The sequence below is a fragment of the Cynara cardunculus genome (assembly GCF_001531365.2).
Source record: "Cynara cardunculus var. scolymus isolate 2C chromosome LG 13, CcrdV1, whole genome shotgun sequence".
Classification (NCBI taxonomy): Eukaryota; Viridiplantae; Streptophyta; class Magnoliopsida; order Asterales; family Asteraceae; genus Cynara; species Cynara cardunculus.
Window position 1 is genome coordinate 39,339,070 of NC_037540.1, and position 11,105 is coordinate 39,350,174.

The window sequence follows — 11,105 nt, forward strand, 5'->3', positions numbered from 1 at the left end:
TTAATTAATATGAATTATAATAAATGCATATTTTTTAATCTGTTTTTTGTCTTTTGATTATCTCTTTTATACAACAATATAGTGAAATATATATAGACAAATCAAAAAAGAAGAACAAAAAAAAAATGATCAAAAAGATGGACATCAATGGCAAGGCTAAAAAAATGATCAAAAAATATTTTCATTATTCCACTTCCACAACAATACAAGTAGTTTTTTGGGTTAAAATAGTTTAAATAACCAATTTCTAAAACAATCAATTATTTAATCATTCAAAAAAAAATGCAACGACTTAATCATTCAACATAAAAAAAAAGTTCAAACAACTTATTCAATCAAAAAAAATTCAAAAACTTGTTAATTCAAAATGGAATAAACTGGGCGTTTGGTTCGTAGAATGAAATTCGATGGAATTTGAATTCATCAAATGAATTTGACTTTGAGGGAATAGAATGAAATTTGATGGAATTTGACCATGCCTTGTGATTGTGTTTGGTTGCATGGAATTGGAATGAAATTCTTAATGGATTGGAATTTTTTTGTTTGGTTCACGGAATTCAACTTTGGAATCGGAATTAAATATCAACAAATGACCTTTTATGATTTTTGAATAACGGAATTGGACTAGTGATATCGATAGCTAGTTATCTTGAATCAATTCCTTGATTACATATGTTGTCTATCGATCTCGTATAGATGGAGAAATCACGAGAGAGAGAGAGAGAGAGAGAGAGAGAGAGCGCACGAGATGGTTGATGGAGATCGAACTAGAGATCAATTAGATGAGATGGTAGACGCAACGTTGAATGAATTTGAATTAGGGAAGGAATTTGTCGGAAATGAATTGAAATCCGAGGGTATTGCCGTGGAATGTAAAATCCGTGAGTGAAGGAATTTATTGGACTTGAAAGGATTCTATCGGTTTTATTCCATGAACCAAACATTGTATTTAGAATTTGGTCAAAGGATTTGGCCATTCCAATTCCTTTCAATTCCATTCAGATTCATGAACCAAACAGCCCCTTAGTTTTCTGAACTTTTCCCTTATTTAAATTCAATACAAATAGTTTTTTCTATAAATTTCTCATTCATTAAAAAAAATTATTAATCACAAAAATTAACTTTTGGATTACACTATATGTAATACTACACACACACACACATATATATATATATATGTGTGTGTGTGTATAATATAAATTAAGATAATAAAATTGATATATAATAAAAATATAAATTATATAATATGTGTAAAATGTACCTCCCCCCCCCCCATACACATACATACATATATAACTAGTGGTGTACATGTGCGATGCAACGCGGGTGAATCACAATTCTGAAACATTATTTTAGCCTTGAATCATGAGTTGTGTGATTATTTTGCAAGTCAACTAATATATAAAGTTGAAGATTGGTTATTCTATTTCATTTCCTTTTCTACTTTTGATGAATCTTTTGATTCATATTTGCTTTTCATCAGATGCCTCTTTCTGGATTTGTCGATTTCTTGAATATTGATGATAGGTAGTTGTTTGTTATTCAATTATAAAACAAGGCCATTGTTTCTTTAAATCCCATCATTTTCATATTCTAAATTGACTAATTTGACCTTGAAAAGTCAAATTTTCTCTAGAAAGAGACAGGAACTACAATTATGTGATAGCTCATGCAATAATTAATTATTCATCTTAATTATTACTTCCTACCAATTATGTTTATATAGAAATCAAAATATTCTTGATTTAAGGGAGTCTTAATTGGAAATAACAAGCATGTGGGGAGTGTCTGCTGGCTCATTTTAGTCATCTATTTTGGATCATTGTTTTTATATGATTATCTTCCTATATTTAAATCTCATTCACATGTTGCACTTTAGATTTGGTAGCTTATGTTTCCTTAATTTTAATTGAGCAGATGATAATGGTGAATCCCACAAATGGGAAATCATTTATAGGATATCAATGGGGATTGCTAGAGGATTAGATTATCTCCATACAAGGCCTCAAAAGCCAGGTATCCATGGAAATCTCAAGTCGAAAACGTACTTTTGGGAAGAAAACAACATTCGTTCATATATGATTTTGGCCTGCATCTCCTCTTGAATCCAACAGCAGCACAAGAAATGCTCGATGATGCTGCTGTAGAGGGTTATACAACACCTGAGTTGAGTAAAATGAAAGATGTTAGTAGGGAGAGTGATATCTACAATCTTGGGGTGATTTTACTCGAATTAGTAACCGGTAAGGAACCTATTAATAGGAAAGAATACCTTGATCAAGATTTCCATTTACCAATGTCGATGAGGAACGGAATCTTGGATCATTGGATGTCAGATTTATACCATCCTGATGTTCTGATGAATGAAGATGATAATGTTGGATTAAGTCCAGTTAATGAAGGCGTAATTCTCGAATTCGTCCAGCTTGTATTATTGGCTTGTTGTTCTCCTTCATCTTCTCTCGGGCTCGACATAAAGCAAATTTGTAAGAAGCTTGAAGAAGTTCACTACAAGAGATGGGGTTTTTAGAGAAGAAAGTTTTAGAGAAGAATTCAGAAGCGTAACTAAAGGTGATTTTTAGAGAAGGAATTATACGACAGATGTGAGAAGTGTAACTGAATATAAGATGATTTTCAGATAAGGATTTGAAATCAAATTATTCGCAACAAAAACTGTCTCTAAAGTTTTTAGANAAAATCGTCTCTAAAAGTCAAGCCGAATTTTTAGAAACGCTCTTCAAAATGTCTCTAAAAAATAAAAATGTTGTTTATTTTTATTTTTAAATTAATAAAAAGTTTCAGATGCGYTTTTATAGATTTTAAAGCGTCTCTAAAAGGTTTTTTTAAATAAATCAAAATTCAAAAATATATAATAAATCATTATTATTAGATACTTTATAAATGAGATTTAACAAAAGTCTTAAAAACAACATCTATTGCATTTGGTACTACCTTTTACTGCATAAAGTCTTAAAGTCTTTAAAAACAACCATTATTGCATATATTACCACTTTTTAAAGCATAATTCTTTAAAAACTCTTAATTACAACAAGTTTATGCATAATATACAACTTACCAATGCTATATCTATATCTGACACACGATTTATCTTCCCTATTACACTGTTGATGGCTTCTCTCCCAAAGCGACGATTTGATTCCCAAAATGGCGATTCAAGCTACCGGTGAATTCAAATATGATTAGAAATGCGTTTAGGGTTGTTATTGATATCGTTCATCTACCGATTCATTGCTTCTTATTCCAATGTCAATCCATCACTATCCCAATCGAGGTAATTTCTTTTGTGATTTAGGGTTTATCAGTTGTATTTCTTTATTTGTTGTTCTTTGGGTTTTCTCATGGTTTAGGGTTTGATTTCACTTGTGTGTGTTAGGGTTTGATGTGTTGTATGTGTTTTTTACTTCAATTCATCACTACCTTGTTCTTTCTCCTTCCCTGTTTTTTATATTCTTTTGTTATTGTGTTGCTTATCTTGTGTTTGATGGAAGTCCTCAAAAAGTATTTGATTTTTTCTATCCCAAGTTGTTGTTTATCATATGTTTGTTGAAAGTCCTCAAAGAGAGGTTTAGCATTTAACAATTTTCCAATAATTTTCAACTGTACCCATGTAGCAACCGGATGTTGRAGGTTTTTCCTTTTTAATATTAGACTTCATCTTTCATCTTAGATTTTATGATTTTTCATCTTCATCTTTTGTTTGATTCAATGGTGTAATCTTTTTATTCTTATGGTTGAAGTCCCAAGAAAAGTAATAACCAAGTTCTTCATTTTAACAATGATGCAAGAACATATGTTATCTCAGGTGGTTGTTTGGGATTACATATTAGAGGCCTTGAAGATCACCAAAATTGTCATTCAGAATGGACCAATGGAGCATTTKTCTTTGATTTTGTATAAGTTATCATTTCATATGCTTATATACACAAAAGCTGATATGTATTTCTCTATGCAGCAGAAGAAGTTGGATACACATCAGTAGACAAGACAGTTAAATGTAAGCTTCATACTGTTGTCATGTACTATACACACATTGCTTAAACATGCAAAACTAATTTGGCGCCTTTCCATCACTCTCCAGGTTTGATCTTCTTTCTTCTAATAGATTTTTTTCTTCAATGGTTTTTTATATTTGCCTCTCTAATTAGTGTTTTTTTTTCCGATAATGGTTGACTTATTATTGTGTTCCTCATGTTTGATTGATTAGAAAAGGTTGTATCAGTTAGATTTTCATTGATTAATCGAGGCTGAGGAATGTAAGGCTTCAACTCTCCTTACTTCTTTGTTTTATTTACCCTTAATTATGGTTTCTTCCTTGTGTTTAAAGGGACCTAGAAGAGAATCTCTGGTAATTAGTTCTTGATATTTTGTTCTCTTTCTATCATTAATATTAGTTGCTTTCTTGTAATCATTTTTTCTATTGGTCGGTATTAGTATTAGTTGCTTTCTTAAAATTGAGTTTTCTATCAGTTAGTATTAGTATTAGTTGCTTTTTTCAATCAATTCCATTTTAGTCTCTACACACATCCATACATAAATATAGAATACCAGAAAATTGGAATTCTGAACCAGAAAATGTGTTGGTTGCTTTCTTGAAAGCTTCTGCTTTGATGGTGGTTCCAAACCACAAAATGGGTATTCCAATAGGSTTATATGATTCAAATGGGTTCAATGTTGTTTCGATGTGATGTCACCCATTTAGTTATTTTTGGAATTATTATATCATTATAGCCTCTGTTTTGGAATGTGATGCCATTAAATTACAATAGCTTTTATTTTGGAATGTGAATGTGATGTCATTGTATGATGATAAAAAATCTTCTGTTTTAATCCAGAAAATGGGTTCTTTTTTTTGGTTTGTTTGTGTTTAGTATCAGTTGCTATGTTAGTATTTTAAAATGATGTGCCAAACCTTAGAGCAGGCGATGGTGTATATGTTCCAAAACCATTAACTTCATGTCGAAATTATATCTTGTGGCTTCRCAATCTCTTTGTTTTTATTTCGGTACTCTAGAGATTTTGCCATTTGATGTGGAGGATTGTAATATAAGTTTCTTTATTTTGGACAGGAAAAGAGCTTGAGTTTGATAGTCCGATGTTGTATCACTATGATGATTAAAGAACGAAACAAGGCAAAACCTGTTTGTTTCTTAAATTGATACAACTTCAATGCAGTACATATAAAAGAGATCTATTTGTTTTTGTTTCAACCACGATTGTTGTTAAGTATGATAGAGAGGATTTGGTGTTACAATAAYTGTAAGCCATATTCAACTATGCAAGTTGTCTWTACTTTGGTTTTCAAAATTGCAATACTACTGTCATTTTCTTTAACATGAAATGGTGTCATGACAGTGGAAGCTTCTGTAGGGAATGGTTAAGATAAGATGATTGGATATGATTCCAAAGGTAGCTTTTATACATGGTTTGTAGTTTTRTGAGATACAATCAATAAGTGAATAGTTTGGGAAATGTTTTTTCTTATGTTACTCTTCTCAGTCAAGTGCTTTGTTTTTACCTTCACAATTTTTGCGCTTTGCTTTTTTCATCTAAAGATCAAGCAGCTTTGGACAGCAGCATCCCTGTCTCCCCAGTGGCTCGATGCTAAACAAGGCGAGAGTAAGGTGCCGTTTATCAAACACTTACCCGGTAAGTGCTTACCGGTAAAATTTAACTCTATTATTTATTTACCGGGTAAGGTTTTAGTCTACCAAAACGACATCATATGCAACAATTTACCCGGTAAGCGCTTACCGTGGCAAGAGTCATCGCTCTCACTTACCGGGTAAGACTCTTGGTCTTTGTCTCATTCTTAACAGGTAAGATTCTTGGTCCTTACCGTATTCATGCGGTAAGGTAACGCGACTTGGTAAGCAGTTATCCGAATAAGCGTTTGGTAAACAACTCCTATGATGGTAAGTATTTAAGCCAATTCATAATTTATTTCTAGATGTCTATGAATATGGTATCAATGAAGTTGTCAAATTCTAATTAATTACCTTTTGAGTAGGCATGGTAATGTCTGATGGTGCAATACATTTTGCTAGACATGTGAAATGATTTTGGATTGCTTCATGGGCTTCCCAGCAGGGCGGATACATGCACCATAGCAAACAATGAAATAAAATGGTAGCATCCTTCTACTTTTGGAATGTTTTAGTGGGAGACAGCCGGAGGGGGGAGGGGCTTCAATTCCTCTAGAATTGTCTCCCAATTTTTCTTCTACTTTTTTTTATATCATTAGCAGCACCCTTGATATTAATTATGGTTAAATTGCAGCAAACACCATAGGTATTTTTTTTACATCACTGCTGTGTTTTGGAATATTAAACTTGGCTTCTCGAAACAACTGATGGATGCGAACAATTTGCTATGCGGTCAGTGACTTAACTGGTGTTTTGGAGCTGAAATCCAGACACATTTCTCCTGTAACATGATAATCACTTTCAAACAATCTAAAGAAAGCAACCAATGTTGCTCATTGCAAACAGTAACATACACCAGAAGTTAATAAATGGAATTGATATAAAAACAAATAAAACTATAATTGGCACCATTCATTAGGTTCGTCTTTCTACAAAGAGCAGTTAGCGAAGCATTCTGGTGGTGTTTCCTTACCAAGGTTTGTCTTTGTTATCTTCTAATCTTTCTTTGATTTTACATTCTACAACAATTTTTTGGGCAATGTTTAAGTTTAGTTATGTAGTGATTATGTTTCTTTTTAGTATTGTTGCTAATTTTGTGACATCATTGTCTTGATTAGTATAGTAATACAAGTATAAAAGACCATGATGAGATGATCATCCCTGRCYACGACAATTGACAAAGTATGGTTTAATTGTACCAAAAGTTGTTCATATTGTTTTCTTTCTGAGTCACAATTACATGGATACAAATAGCAAATTTTGGCTACCATGGTTATATATAGGAAACAAAATTAGAACTTAGTTATGMATTTARATYAAAATATAGCTAATATTGTGTTTCTCCRTCCACTCTATGCTCTAAAAATCTATTGTTCTCTACTTTATGTTCGAATTTTGTAATGTATTTGGATTTAGTGATGGATTTGTACCATGGATTCAATTTGTTTGCTCCATTTTTCATGCTCAATGTTTATGATCTGCATTCAGGTAGAACAATGGGGATGATCCAATTCTAACGGTTGGTTTCAAGATTGTGGCATTGAGAGCCATAATTAGATCTAACATCGAGGTATGAGGACGTGGGACCTTCTGCTTTGCTTACGGCAAGGGTACATAATGGTTAAATTTAAATGTGATGTATTTATTAGATGCACTTGCCTCCTTACTTAAACTAGAATCTCATGCCATGATCCAATCTTTCAACACTTTAGCCAAAACAAAATAAAGTGGTAACTGTTCACTAGTTATAGAGATGCTCATAATTCAAAAACTTATGTTATTGGCTTTGTAGCATGTAGATTCTCAAGCTTGGTGTTAAAGGAATTGTTTTTTTTCGTTACTTTAATGCAAATTTTGGGTCTATAAAGCTTAACACTTTCTTTTTTTGGTTTATCAGGTCCTCAAGTATATTCATGATGGGATAAAGAAATAAAACGAAGCTACTTTGATGTCCTATTTACTTATTGCAGATAAAATAATGGAATTGGCACATTGAAGATCTTGGGTTATATGATTTTAGATTTTTTTAAAATAAATTAGAACAAATAAGTAGATTGGTTAAAACGTTACGGTTTGTTTGAAATTTATGTCTTATGACAAATATATAAAATTATATTTTTTTAGTATTTTGATGTTATTTTTGGTTGGTGTTATTTATTTTATTGTAATATATATATATATAGCTGAAATACGAACTATATATATGTATATATATAAATAATATCATATACCCTTTTAGAGAAGGTTTACAAAGAGTGTAACTAAAGCTTATACTTTTAGCAAACGTTCCAATCATTTGTGTCTAAACATAACATTTAGAGAAGGTAAGGAAAATGTAACTAAATCATGCCTTTAGAGAAGCTTTGCAGATGGCGTCACTAWAGCATATATCTTTAGAGAAGCTTTTCTAAAAACCTTCTCTAAAGGTAACTTTTAGTGACGCTTRAAAACTGTCATTGMTGCTAAAAAACGTCACTAATACATATTTTTAGGGAAGCTTTTCAAAAAAATTCGGCCAACCTTTAGATACGCTTTGAAAGTGTTTCCAAAACCTAAAATAAGCTTCTCTAAATGTCAACATAAATGTACCCTTTCGAAAACCCTCCCTAAAACCTTCTCCTACCGTTATATAGGGAAGGTTGCTAACGGAAGTAAAAAGCTTCTCTAAAGGTTTTAGAGAAGCTTTTCAAACTTTTAAATACAAAAGAAAAGCTTCTCTAAAGATCATTTTTCTTGTAGTGGTTGGATCAAATCTTGAAGATTCAGGTTGACATTAGTGAAGTTTTGAAATGTAGTTCAGAAGTCTTAAAATCTACCTAACCAAAATTGTTGCTATGGTGGTGGTGTGTAAAATCTTGGAAACAATGGGATGAGGGTTCTGCTATGGTGCTTGGAAGTTGTACTCAGATGCAGTAGAGAGTTGTACTATGCCATTGGTTTCCTCATAGGCGTCAGGAATGGATTTTACTGATTTAGTATGATAATGATGATGATGATGATGATGATGATGATGATGATGATGGCCAAACACATCTCTATTGAGAAGGGTGTATTTGATATGGGTCAAACATGTACTTGAAAGGTCAAAATTAGTGGCTCCATTGACGATTGACCCATAACTGGGTGGCACTACTGTTATTTGTTCACTAAGAAAAGCAAACATCAAATTGTCAATTACGGAGAATATTCAAAGGGACCAATTGTTTTTTAGATTCAATACAACTGTTAGATATGGCAAATCAAGCATTCCATATTTCCAGTTATTATAATCTCTCTCATCACACACAAAGAGAAAATTCCAGTTCATTTTTTTAAAATATTTAGCTGGCACGGGATGATTGATGACTTAATGGGGGGAAACAAGTGGTCGGATGAGTTTGATTATAATATGGTGATGGTGGTCAGTTTTAGCTGCCACTGGTTCCAAAATATAATAGCTTTGAAAATTAATGCCAAAAGGGTTACAACTAAAAGATACTATCTGCAGAGGGCAAAACCCAACAAACATGGCCATACCATCTAACCTTAGCTAGTTTGGTAAAGTTAAAACATTGTTAAATCAGTTTGTGTAAAAAAACCTCTTAAATCAACTTAGATCATGATTTGGATCAAAGAAACATATGCAAACAAACATGAGCAAACAAATAGCTTCGAAACTGAACGGTATGTAGCATCATAAACATTGATGGAAACAAAATGATATAATGGAAAAAGGTAGAGAAGTAGTCATGTATAGTTCTAGACCAAATGAAGAAATGGCACACGATGGAGACCAAGATCCTTCTTATCTACAAGCAACAACCAGACCTGTACCAACTTTATAGGTCACCATCATGCAGGTAGCTTTTCACCTGATTCTGAACCCTGTTTGGCTCAATGAAGTTGTATTTGCCATCGTCCTATGTAGAAAGAAAAAGAACATCAATTCATCTTAAGACCCGTATGGAGATAGAAACATAAAGCAATTGAAATATTTTATAATATAGGTTTCAGGATTTTTGTCATTTGAGGCTTCCTTTTTTATGTGGCAAGCCTTCATGACCAAAGAGCATTTGGTTCAAGTCACATAATGCCTCCTTTGCAGATATGTGACAAAAAAATTGTCTACAAATAAAATCTTAGTTGCACACTTACAACCCCTTATTTGATTTGCAAAATTATTCTGCTAAGCAATTGAACTTCATAAGAAACCCATCTAAAGTACCTTCAAATAAGAAGTGTTATTTTTGTTCCACATCAAAGCTGCTTCTCAGTATCAATTTCTTCTCTAATCACGTACGAGCTACCATCAGCTGCTGCTTCCCAAATGTATTGTGTGCCTGACTTGGGGCTCCTTATAGACACAGTTACACCTTTATGAAAAAAGAAATATTAAAGACAACCACCAATAAACTGATGATCCATAAAAAAGAAAAAAGTACCTTGAAGGGGAACATGTAATGAAGTACCTTTTCAATAACCAGAAAATCCGTCTAGAACCCACTCCAAATTGACCAATCAAGAACATTCAAGAATGTAGAGGATTTTATTTTAGAACCGATATTTCAGGAACTAATACACATACTTATTATGATAAAAGTACCTTAGAGCATTCAAGAACTTAGAAGTGCTACTTTGAGCGATAGTTTCATGGCCGGTATCTCTTCCAAACCTCTTCCATTTAACATGGGAAGTAAATTATCTTACGAAATTGTGTTGGTCCCTTTTTCTGGATCAGGCTCGATAAGAATCTCTAGCTCGCCAGCATCTCAAAGTAAGGAGGGGTTCATTACACTTAAGAATCTCAATTTGTCAAGGGGGTCGCTTGCATTACTGGAGCAAAAGCAATGAAATAAATGAAGCATGTGAACATGAGTTTTTTTGGAAAATGCAGGATGATGGAAGGTACCTTGGCGCCAATGACGAAGAGGCAAAGAAGAAACTGAAATCCAAATATCTTCTTTTCTATCTTTTTAAAATCGAGAGATAGAGAGAGAGCGGGGATGAGAGCAAGAAAATTTAAAGTAAACCCTAATCAACAGCATGAATGACCTCTGGATTGAATAGTCTCTAAAATTGAAAGATGAAAGAGATGGATGAGACCATGAAAAAGGAATATGATTTGAATATGTTGAATACAATTTGAAGAGAGATGCATTTCAAAACCAAGAGTGGGAGAAACTTCAGAAGCCATTTGAAGAGTCTTGGGTCTACAAATAATTGGGGATGAATCGTCTCTCAAGAATCAAATCTGGTCTAGGAAGTTGAAATAGTCATCAATGGAGAAGGAAAAACCTAAGCTGAGGGAAAAGAAACTCTGAGTCATACCGAAAGCAGTTTTGGCGTAGGGAGAGATATGAAATAAGGATAAAGAGGATTGAGGGAAGAAAGCAAATCTATGAAGCACCCATTTTTGGTAGTGGTCTGGTTTAAAACACTTGCATCAATGAGTTGCACCTAATG

General features: G+C 32.9%; 2 long non-coding RNA genes and 1 pseudogene across 2 annotated transcripts; all 3 read left to right on the forward strand.

Annotated features, from left to right (window-relative positions):
• Positions 1 to 748: 748 nt before the first annotated feature.
• On the forward strand, positions 749 to 2,530 carry LOC112525041 (annotated as a pseudogene).
• Positions 2,531 to 3,165: 635 nt separating this feature from the next.
• On the forward strand, positions 3,166 to 5,253 carry LOC112526146. The gene is made up of 4 exons (XR_003070487.1): positions 3,166 to 3,292; positions 3,977 to 4,099; positions 4,226 to 4,274; positions 5,088 to 5,253. It is a non-coding gene; the product is annotated as an uncharacterized LOC112526146 (long non-coding RNA).
• A 1,297-nt stretch (positions 5,254 to 6,550) lies between these two features.
• LOC112526028 lies at positions 6,551 to 7,714 on the forward strand. The gene is made up of 3 exons (XR_003070464.1): positions 6,551 to 6,640; positions 7,152 to 7,233; positions 7,561 to 7,714. It is a non-coding gene; the product is annotated as an uncharacterized LOC112526028 (long non-coding RNA).
• Positions 7,715 to 11,105: the final 3,391 nt, after the last annotated feature.